Source organism: Rattus norvegicus, chromosome 17, assembly GCF_036323735.1.
Source record: "Rattus norvegicus strain BN/NHsdMcwi chromosome 17, GRCr8, whole genome shotgun sequence".
NCBI lineage: Eukaryota > Metazoa > Chordata > Mammalia > Rodentia > Muridae > Rattus > Rattus norvegicus.
In genome coordinates this window covers 52324509-52340301 of record NC_086035.1, presented here as the reverse complement: position 1 = coordinate 52340301, position 15793 = coordinate 52324509, and the positions used below count along the sequence as shown (strand labels likewise).

At 38.0% G+C, this 15793-nt stretch overlaps 1 protein-coding gene across 13 annotated transcripts in view; it reads right to left on the bottom strand.

Annotated features, from left to right (window-relative positions):
* Positions 1-15793, bottom strand: part of Sugct (succinylCoA:glutarate-CoA transferase) — an 857841-nt gene that overhangs the window by 589551 nt on the left and 252497 nt on the right. The gene's annotated exons all lie outside the window — the stretch shown is intronic.

The following is a 15793-nucleotide window of genomic DNA, read 5'->3' as shown; positions in this document are numbered from 1 at the left end:
GTTGAAATTAATTAGAATAAACATTTTCATTCATTTAGCAATGCATGTTACAAATCGGGTGCCCCTCCCTCCAGAAGAACAAATACACATGCTCAGGAAACACAGTCAGATATACACACACCTGTTACTTTACTCCATTTTCTGCTACATTTGTTGCAACAGATGAAAACCCACATCAGACTAAGAGGAAGAACTGTGCAAGTAATTGATTTATTTCAAGAAACTAACTTTCTCAGGCTGGGCTTTTCCAAAGCATGGTCTTTAATCTGTCCAACTGTCTTTTCTAACATGCAGACCTAACCAGCTGTTAACAGGTCCTTTCATAAGCACCTGATACATCTCTCAAAGTATATAATCTCCCTCAGGATGTTACTGTACCTGCAAATGTGCTTACATTCATTCCATGGCTGAAGCTAACTCCCTACAAGATTACAGTTAGACTTCTTTCTGTAGGCCTACTTAGTCTTCTTTATAAAACTACCCTAGAGACACTCCAAGATCGCAGAAAAGCTGGCACTTCCTCCAGCAAACACATCCCAGGTTGAAGCTAATTCCACAATCCAGCCTTCATTCCTTTCTGCTCTCAATAATTTCCACAGAGATCTAGCTTGTGTGTTAGTGTGTGCAGCCCAGAGTGGTACTCTCTCAGTGAGCTAGTCAAAGAATTGGCAGCATACCCCATGTTAACATTATATAATGACAGACTAACTCCTGCAAAAAGGGGGGTGGGAGGCAGTGAACAGCAGTGCTAATTCAACAAAATGAAAATCGTTTCCAGGAATCCCTGTGAATACTTTGAACCAAAGAAGAAAGGTAATTTTACCTTAAATAATCAGTGTGTATATCAGTAGCCCTGGGGGTGGGATGGAAATCATCTAATAATAAGATCTTGGTCAGAAATTCTTGCAAGGCCCAGCTGAAAATTAGAATCCCCATTACCAGGTTACAAGAGTGACATCTAGTGGACTCTTTCTGGGATGACAAAAGGGAAAATTCAAATTATAGCAAAGATTCCCAAAGCCTAATGTGAAAATGAATCGCCTCTGCTCACTGAGTGAACCAGACAGAGCCTGCCAGATCTGAAAAACATGCAGCTGATACCCATGCTGCCACTCCTAGACTTCTCATGGAAGCCAGGTCCCAAGAGATCTCACATCTGTTCCTACCCTCAGACGACAAACGGGTCAAAGGAATCCTTAACATGACTTTGGTCAGTGCTCAGACCTCATGGCCCCACTCCCCAACATATTTACTGCTCCCTCTGCTCAGGTCTCCAATACATATTCACTTCAGCACTGAATACAATGTGTGTTCCCTTTCATTGTAAACACCCCTCATGGGCTTTTGGTTTGCAATGCTGGGATGCAATTCAAGCCATGAACATAGAGAGAAACATTCTGCCACTGAACTATATATACATCTAGACCCTAACTAAATTATAGTAGTAATTTATACGTGTTTCAGAGCTCATTTTTTTTCCCACTACTCAAGTTAATTTGTTCTTGAACAGGGATCTACCAGGGTAAGGAACCAAACCTATTCAGAATCTTAATACAAGTTTCTGGGGTTACTTCTAAGAACAGAGCAAAACTACAGCAACCCCAATTGCTGCCTGAATCCAGACTTATATGGCTTATTCTAAAGAACCTTGACCTCTACATAGAATTACCAGTCTACTCTCCTTATTTTATTATTTTGAAGTTAGTAAAAATGATTTTTCATTTATTTGCTCATTTTTTTCACTTTACATTCCAATTGCAGCCTCCTTGTCACACTCTCACAAATTCCATTATTCTAGTCGTTAGGGCATGCTCATGAAGACCAAGCTGCACAATCTGCTACAAATGCGTAGGAGGCCTAAGTGGAGCCCCTGCATGCTCTTTGGTTGGTGGTTCAGTCTCTGCGAGCTCTCATGGGCCCAGGTTAATTTACTGTGTAGGTATTTTTGTAGTAATAGCCAGAAACTGGAACCAACCTAAATGTCCCTCAACTGAACAATGGATAAAGAAAACGTGCATCTACACAATGGAATACTATTCAGCTATTAAAAACAGACATCATGAAACTTATAGGCAAATAGATGGAACTAGAAGATATCATCCTGAGTGAGGTGACCCAAACCCAGAAAGATACACATGGAATGTACTCAATTATAAGTGGATATTAGCCATAAAAGAAACCATGATACAATCTACAGACCCAAGAGAAACTAAGTAGTAAGAAGGGCCCAAGGGAAGATGCTTGCATAGATGCAGAAGGGGAAATAAAATAGACATCGGAGGTGGATGGAGAGGGGGGAACTGGGTGGTAGAGGGGGTGAGGAAGAGAATGGGAATGGGATCAGGTGTGAGCAGGGGTGTGGGAAAGAGAACAAAAATCTGTGGGAGGGCATCTCTGGGACTAGGAGGAGACATGGAATTGGGGAGGCTCCCAGAATTCTCTAGGGTTGACCCTAGCTGAGACTCCTAGCAGTTGGGGATATGGAGACTGAAGTGGCCAACTCCTGTAGCCACGCCCAAAATCTGTCCTGCCTACAAGATGCACAGGGATAAAGATGGAGGAGAGATTGAGGGAATGGACAGCCAATGACTGCCCCAACTTGAGACACATCCCATTGGAGAAAACCAGCCTCTGACACTGCTATGCCTGGGAGAGATGCAGAGACCCACACCCAAACATAGGACAGAGCTTGGAAAGTCTGTAGAAGAGTGAAGGATGGATGTAGTGAGCCTGAGGGTCACGACACCACAGCCTAGTGTCTTAACAGCGAATTGATCTCTCCTCCACAGATGAGCCCTGCAGGCCACACATGACTCCCTTAGCACAGCCTCCCTCTGCTCTAGAGTAGACTTAGTTTCTAGTTCTAGAAGCCTATGACCCACAAGAATTTCCAACAAGGAAGGAGACCAATCTGTCATCCCTAAAACATACAAACATGCAAAAAACCACTTTCCAGTCCTGTCTGATCCTTTCATACAAAATTACTAACTTGGGACAAACGAGCTCTTTCAAGCAGTGGAACCTTTATTTCAAACTAATAAAAGCAGAAAGATAGAATTTCTTCCTTTGACATGGAGTTAAAATTTTTAGAAATGTCTCTACTTGGTTTCTCTCAAGATTTATTCCCTCATGTCCCACATATACCTTCTGTCTCCAACTCCTGCCCTAGCCTACGACCTCATGGAAATACCATTTGAAAATCTCAAGAATAACTAAAACCACCCCAAACTTGTGTATTGCTCAAAGATTGTATTTTCATTAAAATGATGGAAAGAAAGATAGAACGGTTTCACTACAAGCTGACCTAATTACTATTCTAATACAATTTTAGCATATGTAATCAAAAGATATATTCTGAAGATGTAAAACCTGACTTCCTGGAGGAAATTTGCTTTTAAGTCATAATTAAGGATCTCTGTAATGAATAAGCAACTGAAATGTTTGCGCCTCTTCAACTGTTCTTGGCAGCCTTGAGGGAGAAATTATGAAGAGAAAAATGCCACATAATTCTTTCTCCAAGGTAACATTAAGACAGAAAATCATCTGCCAGAGCCTTTCATAGACCCAGGTCCTCCTGCCTAAGTTAGAGGCCCAGTTATAACATATAATTGTGACTGTGACCAAATTACCTAAACTCTCATTTCCTCTGTTTCTTTGTTGGAAAGAGAGAAATATATTGTAATATAAGTATTAATATAAATTTCATGATTATTTAAAGGACTGTTGTGTGACTAAATTAATATGTATGAAGCATTTAATAACTGGTACATAGTAATCCCTCATTAACATCACCTCCCAGTTGTAATGCCTCTTACTAACGTGTTACTAATCACGATGGCTATTTATCGTGCTTCCGTATTCAAAATGACACTCGTTCTTTTTGATAATTTTTAGCATTTGTTAGCATAGGAAATATACAATCATATCAATTCTTCATGTAACTTGAGAATGCAAGAGAAGCAGATGAAATTCCAAAACACCTCCAAATGTTTACTAATTCATTGCCTTTCCTTGTGCCTCTCAGTACTTAGCCCTGCAGTGACGAGTGTTTAAAATTCTGCAGTTGTTAACTGAAGGCCATTGTGATTTTCAAAAATCAAAAATAGTTTTTAAGCATCACAGTATACTGTCCTTGAGCATCGAAATTATCTGAAGTTCAGGAATTTTGTTTTAAATCAAAGAAAGCTAAGCCTTTACAAGGAAAAGCAGAGTGGGAACTACTATGCCAAGAGCTGGCACATATCCCCTAATTTTATCTGCCTCTTAGACTGCCAAATGACCTATTTTCTTAGAGTTGTGGCAAAGTCCATGCCAGTTTATTTCAAAGTAACCAGGACCTTTAAAGAAGGCTTCATTTTGTTTTAACAAGAATCTGAAATTGATGAGAATCGAGGCACTCAAAAGCTTTGAAGTACATACATGATACCTGGCCCAACCTTAGAAAGAAAGGGGAAGAGATCACAAAATTAGCACTTCGATTTACCAGAAAATGAACTTTAATGCCACTGCTAATTAATTTAAAATTTGCAGAACTTTCTGAAATGCACTCTGAGTACCAGGGCTATGGCTACGTGGTATAGCCCACACACTACAACCCACCTCAGTGCTATAGTACACATTCCACAACCCAATGAGGCCCTTGAGTCAACTATTAACAGTACAAAACCCAAAATAAAGTAAAAAGAAATATAATCTAATGTTTTTGCTATAACTCAGTAACTCATACTTCCTTTTTTAAGTAAAAAGTGCTTTATTTCGGCTTATATTTCCATCACAGACACGGTAGCTGGAAACCGCACCAGGGACAAGAAATTAGCTGTTCACAATTCATTCGCTCACTGGAAGCAAAGTGGGAGCAGGAAGCAGGTGAGGCTATAAACCACGAAAGCCACTCACAGTGACTTACTTCCTCCACCAAGGATTCACTAAGGTTCCTCAGTCTCCTCAAACAGTACCACAGACGACCAAGGTTTCAAATACACGAGTCTATGGGAGGCGTAACTCATTCAAACCAGAACAGGGTTATGTTAGAATTTATGTGGGAGTTTATATCAAATAAATAAGTAAAATGAATTTTTACTTTCAGCATTGAGGAAAAAATTGCAAGAAAAATTATTGATACAAAGAAATAAATTAACAGAAGTGTGAACTCAGTGGTCATCAGAGACTTTAAAGGTTATCAGTGGCAGATGCCGTTAGATTTTTCAGAACTTTGGGATGCTGAATGACTGTCATGGAAGACCGGAAGTCTAACCTATTTTAAAATGATCCTATCAGGAGCAATGCTGACATAAAAGTTTCACTACTTTCATCAATTAATGTCTTTAATTTATTGTTTGTCGATTTGCAGTTTCTTTGCCTTCATTTTAATAATAAAATAGTTAATGGATAATTATTAGAGAAGACTATGTAACATAGTTCGTATTTCTCCCATCCTTTAAAGGATTCTTATGTGTTTGTTTGAGTGTATGTTAAATGTGTGTGACTGCCTGAGGATGCCAGAAGAGGACATCAGATTCGATAGAACTGGAGTTACGTCTGCTTGTCATGAATGCTGGGAACCGAACTCCAGTTCTAGGAGAGCAGTAAGCACTCTTAACCATTGAGCCATCCCCAGTCCTTTCTCTTGCTTTCTTAAAACTGAAAGCAAACTTCTCTTCTTACTGTTTTGAAGAACATATATATACATTTATAAAGATGGACCCCCATTCTTGTTAGAGAATACTTCATATAGTAATCAAAGTGTTCTTTTTCATTTGGTTGACTGTGAGTTTTACTGCATCTTTATTAACATTATTAAACTAAATTCTCATTGCCTTTAGTGACTAAGTCACTCTATATTATCTTCCTCATCTCAAAAAATTCTTTTAATATTGCTACAGTTGGGCAATATCTCAGTAATATTGAAATAAAAATGCATCATGTTGCCCTCATTCTTTAAATAATGTAAAACGAATTAAACTAAAAATTTCACATACTTATTTTGCTCCTAAGTTTTCATAGATATGATTTTAGATACTATTTCAGACTTTTACAGAAAATAGTCACAAAGTTATAATGACAATTCACCTATAGCACTAAGAGTTTACTTGGGACTTAATTGGAGTCAGGCAAGATACCCAGCTCACACTGTCTCATTTCATTCTTCCAGGTTGAATGCCAAACCTCAAGCCCTCTGAGTTGTTCCTGCTATACTATTTCTGAGTTCCTGTTGTTTGCAAGACTAACATACTGTCTCCTTCACAGTGGGCTCAAGACACAGAAGCAGTGGTCTGAAGCTCATTGGGAACTTGTAACATTTCATACTTCAGAGTTCAGAGAGACTTCTATGGCGGGGACCCACGCTATGATTTTTGCCTTGTAGAATCATAACAAATACGCTTCCTTTCATTTCAAACACATGATGAAAAAGGAAGAATTCCCTATCTAATAAAGAAACAAACACCTATCTTGTATTGTGCATTGTACTGGAACTTCTAATTTGGATATAGTGGTAAAATAAATCTTAGAATCTAAATCCATGATTCTAGGCTAGAACATAGGAAATTTGCTTAATTTCTCTAGGTCTCCTACTTTTGTTGCTGTTGTTGTTGTTGTTGTTGTTGTTGTTGTTGTTGTTGTTGTTGTCTGGTTTTCTGAACATAGCCCTGGCTGTCCTGGAACTCACTCTGTGAACCAGGATAGCCTCAAATTCACAGAGATCCACCTGCCTCTGCCTCAAAAATGGTGCAATTAAAATGGAGCACCACCCCTGCCCAGTTCTAGATATCCTTTTAATCAGTATAAAATGAAAATGAAGTTTGATATGTAATAAACATACATAAATATGTGTCCCAATTATCTGCCATGTGTTCGGTGGTATTCGGAATGGTCATTACTGATTATTACCATCTCATCAACTAAGTTAGGTATGCAGGGCAGGCACACGGTTGTTCAATCTGTATCTTCACACTTTACTGAGTGCCTTTGTGTGACTATGATTTAAAAACAAAACCACACATAAAAAGAGACAGATGTGTATTGTTTAAATTCTGACATTTAAAAGGGTTTCTTAATGTGAGCTAAAAAATATAAAAATATTCTCGATGTTACCTAATCTGCATGATTTAACAGCACTTGGACATTGTCTGAGGAACGATAACAAAGTGCTGTCTCTCCTCACTTGGAATTTACTGCCTGTCTGAGTCTCTTCTCTGGCCAAATTAAATACACAGCACAATGTCCCGCCCAGAAATAACAAAGCCCAGCTTCCTGCTCTACTCCTTGGTTGAATAAACCCAAAGTGAGGTAAAGAGGACAGTATTTTATTTAATCATCTTAGCAACTCTTTTCTTCCACCTCTTGAATTAGAAACTATTCAGAAAAAAAGTCTAGAAAAGAATCGTTGTGTGATTAATCAGGTCATTTAGGAGAAAAAAAAAGCTCTTTGAAGAGTCTTTATTTGAAAGGCTCAAGGAGTGTAGATGAAGCATGAAAGTCCATGGCCCTCCTGACACCTGTGCCTGCCCAAGGTCCATGTGATATTCAAGCTTTTCATCTGTGAAGGATAAAAGCTATCCTAGAAGAGATGGTGAGTGCACCACTTCCTTTCAGAAAACACTAGCCAAATTCTTTGGAAAGATTTTGTAACACAGTGGTACAAAGAAAGGGAATCTTATATAGAAAGAGACATGCCTTGGAGCCCAGGTGAGTAGGTAGGCTGGCTTTGGTTTGGTTCACTTTAGTTCGTTTTGCTTTTAGTTGGTAAATGTGTCAGTTTTTTCTTTCATTTCTTGCAATAGTATAGGATGCTCTACCACATGAATGCCATTTGCAGTCCTGCTTTCTTTGCAGGATTGTGGGTGTTTGGTGTTGTTGTTTAGGTGGTGGTGGTGTTCTGGGATTTGGGGGGTTGTTTTTGTTTTTGTTTTTTGGGACAGAGCCTCACTACATTGCTCAGGCTTTATACATATTCACCACAGCCTGATAGATGGTAGATCTTAAAGAGGTAAACTAAGTCCACATGTTTATGTGGGCAAGATATAAAAAAGACAGTGTTTTAGATAAGCAGGTATAGAATGGATAGAATTTTAAGCTTAATCAGCATGAAAAATGATGTCATTTAAGTCTAAATATGGAACCTTAATGCTCATAACATAGCACCAGCCTGAATTCATACCAGATATTTTGATGACCCATATACACTCTTGCATTTGAGAAATATTTGAGTGAAAAGATAATATGACGAGGAAATTATCATTAAGTGAGAAGGGATGTTTAAGAAATTAGATCTAAGTACTTGATAAGTTCTCTATGTGGTAGAATGTATAGTCACCAAGAAACATCGCACGAAAGTGTCTGGATCAAAGACAGAACTGAACAGATACCAATGGCTGACAATAAATAGCCTGGGAGAGTTAGAATTCCAGAAGTGATGAAGGCTAATGGGTATAAGAATTAGAGAATAGCCAAGAGTTGTAGTATATGCATATAGTAACAGCTATTTAAGAGAGATGGAGCCCGGGAATTTGAGAACACACTGAGTAACACACTGAGACCTCTGGATATAAAAAAAGGAAAGAAAGAAAGGGAAAGGGGATAAGAAAAAGAAGGAAAGAAAAATGGATGAGAGGAAGAAAGGGGCAAGAAGAGAGACATGATAGAATGAACATTCATAGTCCTTCAAAGGGCAGGAGATGGTTGTGATTTCAATTTCATTTACCTGACTGAACTTAGGAAAATTAATCACGAAATTGAGGTTCAGTGGTATGACCCCAATTCCTACATATTAGTGAACCTCCTTGTTAGCAGACAAAGAACATAGAAACCTCTGTTCTGAAGTTGGCTAAACCTTGACAATTAAAAAGAAAAAAGGCTCTGTGTTGTTCTTCCGTGTACTCACTACAGTTCTCTATCCTCATGAGTATACTTGTGAATAGGTTTTTAATGATTTGGAAGAGAGTTAGATATCAGAATCCCAAAGCACTGGGCATACAAATATAGGCTTTTAAGAACTAAAATCTGGAAGGGAATTTTGAATAAACTCAGGTTACAATATTAAAATTAAAGGGATGAGAAACCTAAATGTCCATCAAATGATGGATAGATAAGAAAATGTGGTACAAATACACAATGAAATTCTATTCAGCTCTAAAAAAAATTAAATCATAGAATTTGCAAGTAAATTTATAGAACTGGAAAATATTATACTGAATGAATTATTCCAGACTCAGAAAAACAAACACTGCCTGATCTTTTATTTGTGTATTCTAGATTCAAATCTTTAGATTTCAGTGTGTAACCTGAAGTAACTATTGAAGCCAGGAAAGTAGAAAGGGACCACTAGAGGAGTTGAGAGGAAAGAGTTCTGGAGAGAGAATAGCAATGTTATCAAAGGGTAAGAAGAAAAATGTGGGGACTTCAGTAGAGATGGGAAAGGAAAATTTATACAGAGTGTGCAAAAGGAAGAATAAAATTCCATGCTTAGATTTTATCAGGCTTATAGGCCTTTTGTTTGCTGTCATCATCATTGTGAGTTCATCTGAGTATCTGCCTATTGTGTCTTGAAAACAGTCTCCTTGATATTATCTCTCTGACTCTTATAATCTCCCCAAGCCTTTTAGGGCTAAAGATGTTCTTTTAGTGCTAAACGTTTCAATATCTCTTATTCTTTACATAATGACCAGGATTAATTACCACCCACTTCAAGAAGTTCCTTTGATAAGGGTTGAGCAATGTACAAACATACAAACATAGCAATAAGATTTCAGAAATTATTTTATTGCCATGTCCACGTAGAATACTAGTAATATGTTTTCCCCTGGGGCATATGACCTATCTAGTTACAGGTTCTTGGCCATATTGATGATGTCATGTATGGGTTGTATCTCATTCAACAGTACTTAAATCTAATCAAAAAGTGTTTGGTTACTCCCATAGCACAGTGCCACTACTGCACCACATGGCATATATTGAAATGGTATGTCATTATTATGGCTCACATGATACAGAGCTGGGTAAGACTGAAGTTTACTTTTCATTTTGGCAGCATTTATAGCACTTTCCAAGAGTATGAATGCTAGCCAGTAGGACTGAAGCTTCTAGTTGAGTATCAATTAGATATTTCCATGTTCTTATATTCAAATATGTAGTGTCTTCTGCAATAGGATCCTAAAGCTAAATTGTTGATGGTAGACAATATCAATGGCATTACTCTGTCATGTTGAAGGGGATCTATATGATTCCCCTGGACCAACAACTCAGAAAAGGTAACCCATATGGGGTTTCGGGAGGCACATATGTTGTATATTTGGGGCCTTGCCCTCTTTAGCAGGTAACTCTAAATATACTGTGCGTGTATGAGTGTATGTTAGGGTGTGTGTATATGTATGTATGCATGTATGTATGTATGTATGTATGTATGTATGTGTATGCGGGTGTATGTGGGTGTGTGTTTGTGTTAGAAAACTTCTATAGTATTAGGTTACATATGACTTTTTCAAAAGACGCTTAATTTTTGATGTTTCTCCCAGTATTCCTTCCTCTATCCTGCTCTCCCAACTTCTAATCCATCTAATCTTTCCTTTTCTTTTCTTTTTTCCCACATACACATATATACACACATGTAAAGCTTAATTACTAACACCCACATACAAGAAAAACATCATATAATGTTTGCCTCTCTGAGACTGGGTTATACAAGCCTGGATGATTATTGGTAGTTCTACAGTTTACCTGTAAATTTCATAAGCTCATTTTTCCTAACATGTTAAGTTTTAAAAATTTACCAGCACATGATGGCACATACCTGATTCCTACTATGCAGAAGGTTAGTTAAGAATATCAAAAGTTCAAGTCCTGACTATGCTACATATCAAGACCATGTCACAAAAATACGCAAAATATAAAAATTTAGCCAAAGAATTTAGAAGGAAAATGTACCAGTGGATCATATAATGAGGGACCACTGTTTCTCAGAAGTATACATTCAGTGTATTCTAAATCTATGGTTAGCTGAAGGAGATCAACAACTAAATAAAGCAAAAGAGAATATTACCTAACTCTCAAAATTATCTGAATCTTTATTATAGATACTGGGTTTAAAACTCAGACAATAAGAAGTAAATTAGAAGCAAAACTATAGTTATCATGGGGACTAAATAATAATTATCTTGGAATCACTCATGAAACTATTCCTCAGGTTTATTTAAAAATTGTGGACAAGACTCTCGAAGCATATCTAAGACCAATCTTATCATATTAGTTTTCATTCAAGTTAAATTTGCATTCCATCTTTAATCATTGTTTTCAACCGGTTCTGTATTAAGAGGAAACATTGATCCTATGCTCCTGATGAAAAACCAGGTATCTCGTTTTTACAATCACCTGTGATCACATAGGCCCAGTACCCATTAATATAAATGAGATTACTCAACCATGGAGTACATCTCTATTCTTGAATAAAATACATAAGTCTATTATAAACTTAACCTTCTAAAATTAATGTCAAAGTCTCTGAATCCCTTTATCTGTCACAATAGAATAATTAAGTTATTTTTTGGGATGCCAGAATTCTCTAGGAAAGATACTAAGATCTAAGATCTACAACAAGCTTTTAAATAGATATTCTATTTTTACCAAAACAAAGAATAACAAAAATAAATTTCATATTTTATCATATAACTTAGAATTATCCTACAAAGCTAGCCAGCTCAAAAATGCTGCTTTTTCCATATACATAAAAGACTATAGCCTGAATTTAGATTATTTGAGATGAATTCACATAGATTCTAACATTGTCCATGTTCTAAAATTCTCTTGAGAATAATTTCCAACATTAACCATACCCCTGGGCTAGGAGCAGACTGGATAGGAAGAAAGAATGATAGAGCACACTGTCATTGGCAAAAGAAGATAAAATGTCTACACATAGAGCTAAGAGATTCTGTGTTTGACTGTGTTAGAATGAAAACTCTCCATCCAATTTAGGGGTGAGATTTTTAATCTGGAAAGTAATAAGACCCAGTCTGATGCATTAAAAAATACAATGATTTCTATGAACCAAGGAAAGGATGTTCTAACTAGAAGTCTAGAGGCAGACCCATACACATACATACACACATACACAACACACACACACACACACACACACACACACACACACACACACACTCACACAAAGAGTAAAAAAAAACTTAGTTAGACAAGCAAACATCAATAAAGTGGCCTGAAATCTTCCAAAGTTGTAATTATCCTAGAAGGTAAATCAACATGAGAAAAGCAGCTATAGCAGGAAATCATAGCAAAGTCTCAGATATAAAATAGCCATAAATCTTCTTCTATCGGAGTTTTCCTTCTAGTATCCTCTGTAGGGATGATTAGTAAGAACGATGTTGTTTAAATTTGGTTTGTCATGGAATATCTTGCTTTCTCCATCCGTGGTGATTGAGAGTTTTGCTGGGTATAGTTGCCTGGGCTGGCATCTATACTCTCTTAGGGTCTGCATGGTACCTGTCCAAGATCTTCTGGCTTTTAGAGCCTCTCTTGAGAAGTCTGGTGTAATTCTGATAGTCTGCCTTTATATATTGCTTGGCCTTTTCCCCTTACAGTTTTTAGTATTCTTTCTTTGTTCTGTACATTTAGTGTTTTGATTATTATATGGCAAGAGAATGTTTCTTTTCTAGTTCAATCTATTTCATGTTCTATGGGTTTCTTATATGTTTGTGTGTATCTCTTACTTTAGGTTAGGGAAGTTTTCTTCTATGATTTTATGGAAGATGTCTTCTGGCCCTCTGGAGTGAGAATATTCACCTTCTTCTATTCTTACTATTCTTAGGTTTGGTCTTTTCATTGCGTTCCAAATTTCCTAGATGTTTTGGGTTAGGAACTTTTTACACCTTATATTTTCTTTGACCCATGTGCCAATATCTTCTATGGTAGCTTCTACACCTGAGATTCTCGTTTCCATCTCTTGTATTCTATTGGTGATGCTTGTATTTGTACCTCCTGATCTCTTTCCTAAGCTGTCCTTCTCCAGGGTTGCCTCCATGTGTGATTCATTTACTGTTTCTATTTTCATTTTTAGGTCTTGGACATTTTTGTTCAACTATTTCACCTATTTTATTGTATTTTCCTGTATTTCTTTATGGGATTTATTTGTTTCCTCTTTAAGGGCTTCTACCTATTGCCTGTGTTCATTTTACACAATGGAATAGTATTAAGCTATTAAAAATGAAGACATCGGGGCTGGAGAGATGGCTCAGCGGTTAAGAGCACCCGACTGCTCTTCCAGAGGTCATGAGTTCAATTCCCAGCAACCACATGGTGGCTCACAACCATCTGTAAAGAGATCCGATGCCCTCTTCTGGTGTATCTGAAGACAGCTATAGTGTACTTATATATAATAAATAAATAAATCTTTAAAAAAATGAAGACATCATAAATTTTGCACGCAAATGGATGAAACTAGAAAATATTCTGAGTGAGTTTACCCAGACACAAAAGGACATGCATAGTATGTACTCACTGATAAGTGGATATTAGCCCAAAAATACACAATACCCATGATACAACCCACAGACCATAAGAAGTTTAACAGGAAAGAAAGCCCAAGGGAGGATCACTTGGTCAATCCCACTTAGAAAGGGGAACAAAATAATCACGGGAGGCAGAGGAAGGGAGAGACCTGGGTAAGAGAGAAGGGAGAAGGGAAAGGGGGTAAGATCATGTTTGGTGGGGAGACAGGATAGACGCTCAGAGGGCCAAGAGAATGAATAAAAATATGCTGTTCCAGAGGATGGGGACAGAGGGAACTTCTAGAAAGTCCCCGAGACCTGGGATGTGAGAGGCTCCCAAGACTCAATGGGGACCTTAGCCAAAATGCCCAACGGTGAGGAGATAGAACCTGAAGAGATCAACTCTAGCAGATAGACAGGGCCCCAGTGGAGGGATGGGGTCACCAACCTACCTTCAAAATGTTTGACCCAGAATTGTTCCTGTCTAAAAGAAATGCAGGCACAAAAATGGAGCAAGGAACAAAGGAAAGGCCATCCGGTGACTGGCACAACTTGGAATTCACCCAATGGGTGAAGACAAAACCCTGACACTGTTACTGATGCTATATTGTACTTGCTGACAAGAGCCTAGCATAACTGTCCTCTGAGAGGCTCTACCATCAGCTGACTGTGACAGATGCAGATACTTAAAATTAAGCATTGGATTGACGTCAGTGCCCTGTATGGAAGAGTTAGGAGAATTGAAGGAGCTAAAGGGCATGGCGACCCCGAAGAAAAACCAACAGTATCAACTCATCTGGACCGCTGGGAGCTCCCAGAGACTAAGCCACCAACCAAAAAGCGTACATGGCTTGTTCTGTGGCGCCGAGCACATATGTTTCAGAGGACTACCTTTTCTGGCATCAGTAGCAAAGGATGTGCCTAATCCTCAAAAGACTTGATGCCTCAGGGAAAAGGGATACAGGGAGTGAGGTGAGGTGAGGGTGAGTCAGTGTGGGGGAGCACCCTCCAGAAGCAAGGGGAGAATGATAGAGTGAAGAACTCTTGGAGGAGGGAACCAGGAAGCGGGCAACAATTTTTTAAAAAACACCATAAACAGAATGAGAGGAAAATATGCTTACCTTACACTGAATTATGCATTCCTCAAATTTGGATTAAAGTAGAAAAAAATGAAACTAGCTCTGCCCAAAGAAATAATCTCTCAACATTGAACTGATGACTGAAACACTGATGGATTTCCTAGCAAATGAAAAATCCCAAGTTTATGTTTCCTGTCAAGAATACACATATTGAGGGCTGGAGAAATGGCTCAGAGGTCAAGAGCACAGTCTGCTCTTCCAGAGGTCCTGAGTTCAATTCCCAGCAACCACATGGTGGCTCACAACCATCTATAATGAGATCTAGTGCCCTCTTCTGGCCTACAGGTGTACATGACAGTAGAATGCTGTATATCTAACAAATAAATCTTAACACACACACACACACACACACACACACACACACACACACACACACACACACACTGAACTAGCTGGAATAAGATCCACTCCTTTATTCAGAAGATAATTCCAGAGTATTTCTAGTCTGCATTTCTCTGGACGTAATAAAAGATGAGAAAGGCCCTGCTACTCTTAAACTCATGATGAAGTATGGAAGTTAGACAAATATATGCAGAAATGCAAAGAAGTAAGCAACCAGGCCAAGCTAAAGCTAGTGGCTTGGAAAAAGCAGTAGTTTTTGTTATTTTTAAAGGATCACAGTTTCTTCACATATTCATTTGCACTAGCCAAAGTCCAGAATTTCTGAGGATAAGTTTAGACACTTAATAAAGAACAGCAGCTCTTAAACCATCTGTTTTTCTCCCAGGATGAAGATCCATCACACGCGAATTTTCACTTCAGTCTAACCCTGTGAGGATATTATTGTCAGATGGAGAAGGTAACATTTGTTTTATAGCCAGGATAATGGAGTAGCTATAGTCAATGGCTTGACAAAGGTTTTTAGAGGAAAGAAGAAAAAAGAAAGTGAGAGAGAGGCAGGGAAAAGAAGGAAGGGAGAGAGAGACAGAAAGACAGAGAAAGAGAGAGAGAAAATAAGAGAAAAAAACTGTCATTATTAGCCCCAATATAACTCCCTTTCTGTAAGTACCTTCAACCCACATAAGTATCTTGTTACAAACCTTCTGAAGAAATATGGCATAAAAAATTAAAGAGAAAAATAGAACCTTGCTGTAACAAGCAGAGCTGCATTATAGAACAGTCACGAAGGGTTTGTAAAAGCTTGTTTGTTTGTACAGATCT